We start from the raw sequence: 6,810 nt of genomic DNA, 5'->3' as shown, positions 1-6,810 counted from the left end.
GCCTTTAAATGGCTCTGCAGTTTGGAAATTCTGCTCCTATACCTCCGCCTGGGTTGCAATTGCAGCAACCCAGGTCGTTTTGAGCTCAGATCCAAAAGGAGCACCCGCAGACTCCAAGGATTTTTCCCTTTGCCGTAAAAGATGACTGCTGAGGTAATGAGCTTTGGTTTAGGCCACATGAGTTTGGCCTCACCAAGGCTGGCAGTAAGCTTGGAGTCACTGGTGTGCTTACCTCCAGCACTCTATTCCTGACAGTGGAAAGCCATTACTTAAATCATCCAGGCTCTGAGTACACCCAAGCGCTGATTTTCTTGGGCTCCACCTTGGAGCAGATGCATGAAGTTGGGAAAACGTTGCTTCAGCCAGAAGCATCTGTCCTGTTGAATATGTTGTTTTTCTTTTCTTTTTTTTTTTTTTTTTGAGGTACCAGAGCTTGAACCCAGGACCTCATACATGGAAAGCCAATGTTCAGCCACTCCACTGACCCACATCTGCTCCACTAAGTAGGTTTCATTTCATTTGTTTGCCTGTTGTTGTTGGGTTTTTTTCTTTTCTTTTCTTTTCTTTTTTTTTTTGGAGGCACCAGGAACTAAACCCGGAGCTCGTATATAGGAAGCGAAGCTGGCATCCAACTGCTTGAGCCACATCTGCTCGAGGACTGATGTGTTTTCTTGCAGAGAGCTCCCTTCTATCAGAAAGGGTATCTTCTCTTAATCAAATCCTAAACTCCACTCAGGTAGAATCTGGGTGATGCCATTCTTTCCCAAATATTTTTTTTTCTTGTTTCTTTCAAAGTTAAACAAGCTTGTTTGCTGGAAAACTTTTTTTAGAAACAAATCAATTTTATTGATACATCTTAATAAAGCATTCAATTGGTCCAATGTACGTTATTTGGTATCACATAGTTGTGTGTTTTCATTGCTTCAATCATTAGAGCATTTTCATTATTTCATTAATAATTATAAACAAAAAACAGACGAACTAACAAGAAAATTCCTCCCTTCTCAATCTCTCTATTCTTCCCCTACTCTATATAGCTGTTGTTTCTGGCTATTCTATCCAAAGTCTATAAATAATGACTTTTAGTATAGTAACAATGTTGTACATTCATGACCTTGAAAATTTTAGAACAATTTCATTGCTTTATTTTTGAAGTGATGAAATTGTTCGTTTAAAAATATGGATTTTTTTTTTTTTTTTTTTTTTTTTGCTTCTTCATTGTTAGGGAATGTAATTAAATGCCCTTGTTCTAATTACACACATTTTCCATTCCAGCTGCTTGGAGTTCCTTCTCTGTTAAATGGCTTGGCAATGATCTGTCTGGCTACAACCTTCCTCCCTCAGGAATGGTTAGCCAGGATGCCAGGTAGTTCTCCTAACAGTTTACAGAGTCCTGGTTAATAGGGAACATTCCTTGCCATCCTGAGTAATGGCAGAAACTTATTTATTTATGGGAGTGGTAAGTGGATAACTTTTCCTGCTTTAATTTAGGACTGCTGGGGACAAAGTACCATCAAGTTGACCACAATTTACCAGAATGCCAGATTTTCAATGTTCTTAGTATACAATATTCCATGCTGTAGACGGAGAAAGAGGAAAGGGGACAAAATTTGTCATCTTGCAGGGCTAGTCTTTGGGAAAGACAAGTCCTCACATTCAGGCAATTGCTCAAATTTAGATACCATCTCCAAGTCAGACTACAGAAGCATAATATATATATATGTGTGTATCTATATTACTAGATATACATATATTACTATATATACATATATATTACTAGATCATTCATAAAGAGTAAATAAACATTTTAAATACGCCACAATGTAATCCTAGTTTTGGAATTACTGCTTTATTTGTTGAATATGTCAGGAACAACAAAACAAAAAGTACTGGGGACTTTGCCCAGCCTCTGGCTGGGGCCCCATAACTGACAGGACGGGGTGGGGGTGGAGGCGGGGGAGCGCCTGTAGGGGTGGATGGGGCAGCGGGTACTTCAGGGCAGCTCCCAGACCTCAGCGACTAGGGCGCAGGCGCGCTGGCTCCAGGCCCGTGGCGCCCTAGCCGAGGCAAACGGCAGCCATCCCGGCACCCCGGCGGCCAGAGAGTCGGTCGCCGCCTGGCGGGTAGGCGGGGCGGGGCGCCGGGTGTTCGGCGGAGCGACGGGAGGGCATGAGGAGCCTCGGCGGGGCCCAGGCCTCAGGAAGGCGGGGACAGCCGGATGAGCCCCGCTTGGGACCTGGTGTCAGATCAGGCCCGACTCGGAAGTCGAACGACAGCGGTGGCCAAGGCCCCTGCGCAGGGCGGCCTCTCCGCGGCTCCGGGCTGCCCGCCCGCGGCTCCCGCCCCGCGAAGGGCCTCGTTTCTGCGCTCTTGGGAGCTGCCGTCCTTGTTTTGTTTCCTTTTTACTGGTTTTCTCGGTCTCATCCTGAAAACTAAAGTTTCAGGGGCAGGGCGACAACCGAACACCCCATTCTGCCCCCACATGTGTAAGGCCGGGAGGGCGCAGTCCTCGCTGGATTTCCCCTCTGCCCTCCTGCCCCCAGCCCCTCCCCGCCTTCACAGTGGTTGCAGGGTAGCCTGGGTGGACTTCCTGCAAAGACAGTGTTTAGCGCTTTGAAAGGTGGTACTTTTGGAGAAGGAAAATACTCCCACGGAGCAGGGGGAATTACAGTGGGAGACTCACAAGGAAGTGACGGGTCCTCACGAGAAGATCGCCCCTTTCCTTTCTTCAGTCCCTTTGGTGCAGAATTTGACAGGGCAGTTGACTCCTGGGATCTATCACTCTTCGACTCTGGGTGCAGGCCTGGGAACAGCCTCATGGCCCAGGTCAGTTTCGCCTAAGTTAAACGCCCCGCATCCTGTTTTCTGTGTCCGCATCCAGATCCTTGACCCAGTGATGCAGAGTTTTTCAGGGTTAGCTGTAAGCCACAGTCCAGCCTCTGGATGCAGCCTGGGACCAGCAAGTGTGAAGAGGAGACCCCTTCCCTTTTGTGGGGTTTGGATCCTTTGTTCCTTGTCTATGCAAAACTCTACATCAGGGATCTCCTAGACTGGAAGGAGTCCCGGGAGGTGCCAGGTATGTGGCTGGTTGCAGGATGGATGCTTGTGTTGCTTATGCACCCACTCCCCCCAAACTGCGGAAATCTGGGGTTTAGGGCCTTTCAGGAGAGGCTTCCCTGCTGGAGGCTTTGAAAATGACTGAGCTTGGACCCTCCAGTACGTTAATATCTCTGTAAGCTAAAAACATTCAAAATCACTGTTTTTGTTTTGTTAATAGATGCTCGGGGGAGTAATATTTGTACTAAAGAGACTTTTATGTGCCTTTGGAGTTATCATTTAAAAATGCTTAATTATGTTTTTTGGGGGGAGAGGCAGGGGCTCTACCATTGGTGGGAAGATCACGGGGCCAGGCATCCCTGGGTCTGACTGGGTTTCCTAACTGCCATTTTACCTGGCCTAGGCATTGCCATATCTATAAAGCTTAGGTTTCTTCTTTGTAAAAGTGGAGATTAACAATGTTCGATATTCTCCTGTGCTTTGTTGTGTTTTGAATTAATCAGATTCAAAATAATATAAGCTCCCTGAGAGGAAGCAGGTCATTTGCTTTGTTCACGGATGTAATCCCACTGCTTAGAATAGTTCCTGGCATGTGGTGGGCCCTCACGAAATACCAGTTAAAAGAACAAGGCATTATAAATGTAAACTTAAAAGAATTTTTTTTATTAGACGAGTGTCTACTAAAGATAGGTTCTTCATACCTAAAAATATAACAAATAGAATTTGGAAATAGATTTAGATAATTCACATAGCTATGTGTGGATCTTCACGTGGATACTGTGCTTTATGGGAAGTTTGATTAAAATCTCTTTGCTATGAGTGAAGATTTCCATCAAGGGCCTTTCTGAATTGCAAAATATAAGGTAGAAGCAGTAAGTAATCTGCATTATCCAGGTTTTGTTTGTTTGTTTTGAAGATTTATTTACTTTGTAAAAATTTTAAAAAATTTATCTCCCGCACTTCCCACCATGGATCTCTTGTCTGCTCACTGTTTGCTGTCCTTCTCCAGGAGGCACCAGGAACCGAACGTAGGACCTCCCACATGGGAGGCGAATGCCCAATGGCCTGAGCTACATCTTCTCCCTGTGGGCTGCAGTGTCTGCTTGGCTTGTGGCATCTTCTCATTTAGGCCTCTGCTCCTTGTGGTGGTGAAGTGCCTCGCTAATTGCGGCGGGTGTGGTGTGGTGTCTAGTTCATTGCAGCGAGTGTGGCATCTGCTCACCTTCTTCAGGAGGCACTTGAACCCTAACCCAGGACCCCTCATGTGGAAGGCAAGCACCCAACTGGTTGAGCCATATTTGTTTCCCTGTATTATCCAGTTTTTATGAGGCAAGGTTTTATGTGTCTGCAGTTTCATATACAAATATATCACTATGACATTATTATGAAACCTTTTGTATAGATTATCACACATTTATTTCCTGATTATTCTTGGAAAAGGTCTGTATTTTCCTTGGTGGCCAACTTCCCCACAGTTGTGTTTTCAAGAACAATCTATTACACTTTATAACTCATCTCCTCAGAAGGAAATTTTTTTTTAAAGATTTATTTATTTCTCTCCCCTCCTCCCCCACCCCAGTTTTCTGTTCTCTATGTCTATTTGCTGGGTGTTCTTCTTTTGTCCACTTCTGTTGTTGTCAGTGGCATGGGAATCTGTGTTTCTTTTTGTTGCGTCATCTTGTTGTGTCAGGTCTCCGTGTCTGAGGCACCATATCTGGGCAGGCTGCACTTTCTTTCGCGCTGGGTGGCTCTCTTTACGGGGCGCATTCCTTGCACGTGGGGCTCCCCTACACAGGGACTACACGGGGACACCCCTGCGTGGCAGGGCACTCCTTGAGTGCATTAGCACTGCACGTGGACCAGCTCCACACGGGTCAAGGAGGTCTGGGGTTTGAACCGCGGACCTCCCATGTGGTAGACGGACGCCCTAACCACTGGGCCAAGTCTGCTTCCCCAGAAGGAAATTAATTCACACTAAATGTCAGCCTAGTTTAAAGAGCTTCTGTGGGTGCTCAAGGAAGTATCAGGGCATGATAGCAGCCTGTTGTGAAAGCTTAACCCTTTCTGTGGTAAAGTGTGGTAAAGGACCTTCTTTTTTTTTTAAAGATTTATTTATTTATTTCTCTCCCCTTCTTCCCCCACCCTGGTTGTCTGTTCTCTGTGTCTATTTGCTGCGTCTTCTTTGTCCACTTCTGTTGTTGTCAGCGGCATGGGAATCTGTGTTTCTTTTTGTTGCGTCATCTTGTTGTGTCAGCTCTCCGTGTGTGTGGCACCATATCTGGACAGGATACACTTTCTTTCGTGCTGGCCAGCTCTCCTTGCGGGTGCACTCCTTGTGCATGGGGATCCCCTACGCGGGGGACACCCCTGCATGGCAGGGCACTCCGTGCGTGTATCAGCACTGCGCATGGGCCAGCTCCACATGGGTCAGTGAGGCCGGGGGTTTGAACTGTGGACCTCCCATGTGGTAGACAGATGCTTTAACCACTGGGCCAAGTCTACCGCCAGGACTTTCTTACCTATTCAAAACAAACCAAGAGAAATTGATACTTGTGATTTTGGCCATATCACTGGTGATAATGTTTCAGGTGTTTTTCTAAGTCAAATCTCATATTTAAAGAAGACATCAACCAGATATTCAGAGAACGCTTATTTTTTTAAAAGATTTATTTTATTTTACCCCCTCTGTCATTGTGTGCACTTGTGTCTTTAGGAGGCACTGGGAACTGAACTGGGGACCTCTGACATGGGAGGGAGGTGCCTAATCGCTTGAACCACGTCTGTTCCCTGCTTTGTTGTGTTTTTTCTCCTTGTGTCTCTTGTTGTGTCATCTTGTTGTACCAACTTGCTTCGCCTACCTGCTGTCTTGCTCATTTTCTTTAGGAGGCATCAGGAACCCCTGCTCCATGCTTTGTTGTGTCTATCATTATATTTTCCTTCTTCAGTCTCTTGTTGCATCATCTTGTTGTGTCAGCTTGCTGCATCTGCCCATCATGCAAGCTCACTGTCTCCTTTTGGAGGCACCTGGAACCGAACACTGGACCTCCCATGTAGTACGGAGCACAGTAGCCTGAGCCACATCTGCTTCCAGAGAATGCTTTTTAGACTATACTGTACAGATCTGAGGTGAGCAAAATGCCACTATTCTTGTTGTTCATTGTTGTTTTTTGTTTTGCTTTTTTCCTGACTTGTTCAATATAAAATCTATTAACATTTAAACATGAAGAACTATCTTAAACAAAAGTAATACTAGATATTATTTTTAATCAAAATGTTAGTTATGTATTTAAGGGTTCAACAAAGTTGAAAGAGTTCATAATAATTATAATTAAAGGAATCTATATTTGAAAAATACTATCTTAGAATTATATTGCTACCACACTTCAGTGAGAGCATCAATTGTAGTGGGATGAAATGACAGCAGTTAAACTGAGAATAATCAAACATAATTTTTTGTAAATATTTATTTATATATTTCCCCCCTTCCCCCATCTGCCCTGCTATTTTTGCTGCAGTGTTGTTTTCTCTTCTCATTTTCTCTCCACTAGGATTCCCAGGGATTCGTTCCTGGAGACCTCTGATGGGGAGAGAGATTCCCTGTCAATTGTGCCACCTCAGTCCACGGCGACCTGGCTTGCCATGCGGGCAGGCTTTCTCTTCTTCTTTTTTATCAGGAGGCCCCAGGGATAGAACCCAGGTCCTCCCATATGATAGGCGGAAGCTCTATCACTTGAGCCACATCTGCTTCCCTAA

The 6,810-nt window shown here is 45.1% G+C and overlaps 1 long non-coding RNA gene across 1 annotated transcript; it reads left to right on the top strand.

Annotated features, from left to right (window-relative positions):
• The first annotated feature begins 2,010 nt into the window (after positions 1-2,010).
• LOC131278703 (uncharacterized) lies at positions 2,011-6,239 on the top strand. Its single transcript, XR_009186113.1, has 3 exons — positions 2,011-2,123; positions 2,882-3,076; positions 4,067-6,239. It is a non-coding gene; the product is annotated as an uncharacterized lncRNA (long non-coding RNA).
• The last annotated feature ends 571 nt before the right edge of the window (positions 6,240-6,810 follow it).

Source organism: Dasypus novemcinctus, chromosome 6 (assembly GCF_030445035.2).
Source record: "Dasypus novemcinctus isolate mDasNov1 chromosome 6, mDasNov1.1.hap2, whole genome shotgun sequence".
NCBI classification, from domain to species: domain Eukaryota; kingdom Metazoa; phylum Chordata; class Mammalia; order Cingulata; family Dasypodidae; genus Dasypus; species Dasypus novemcinctus.
This window is presented reverse-complemented; position numbering and strand designations above follow the sequence as displayed.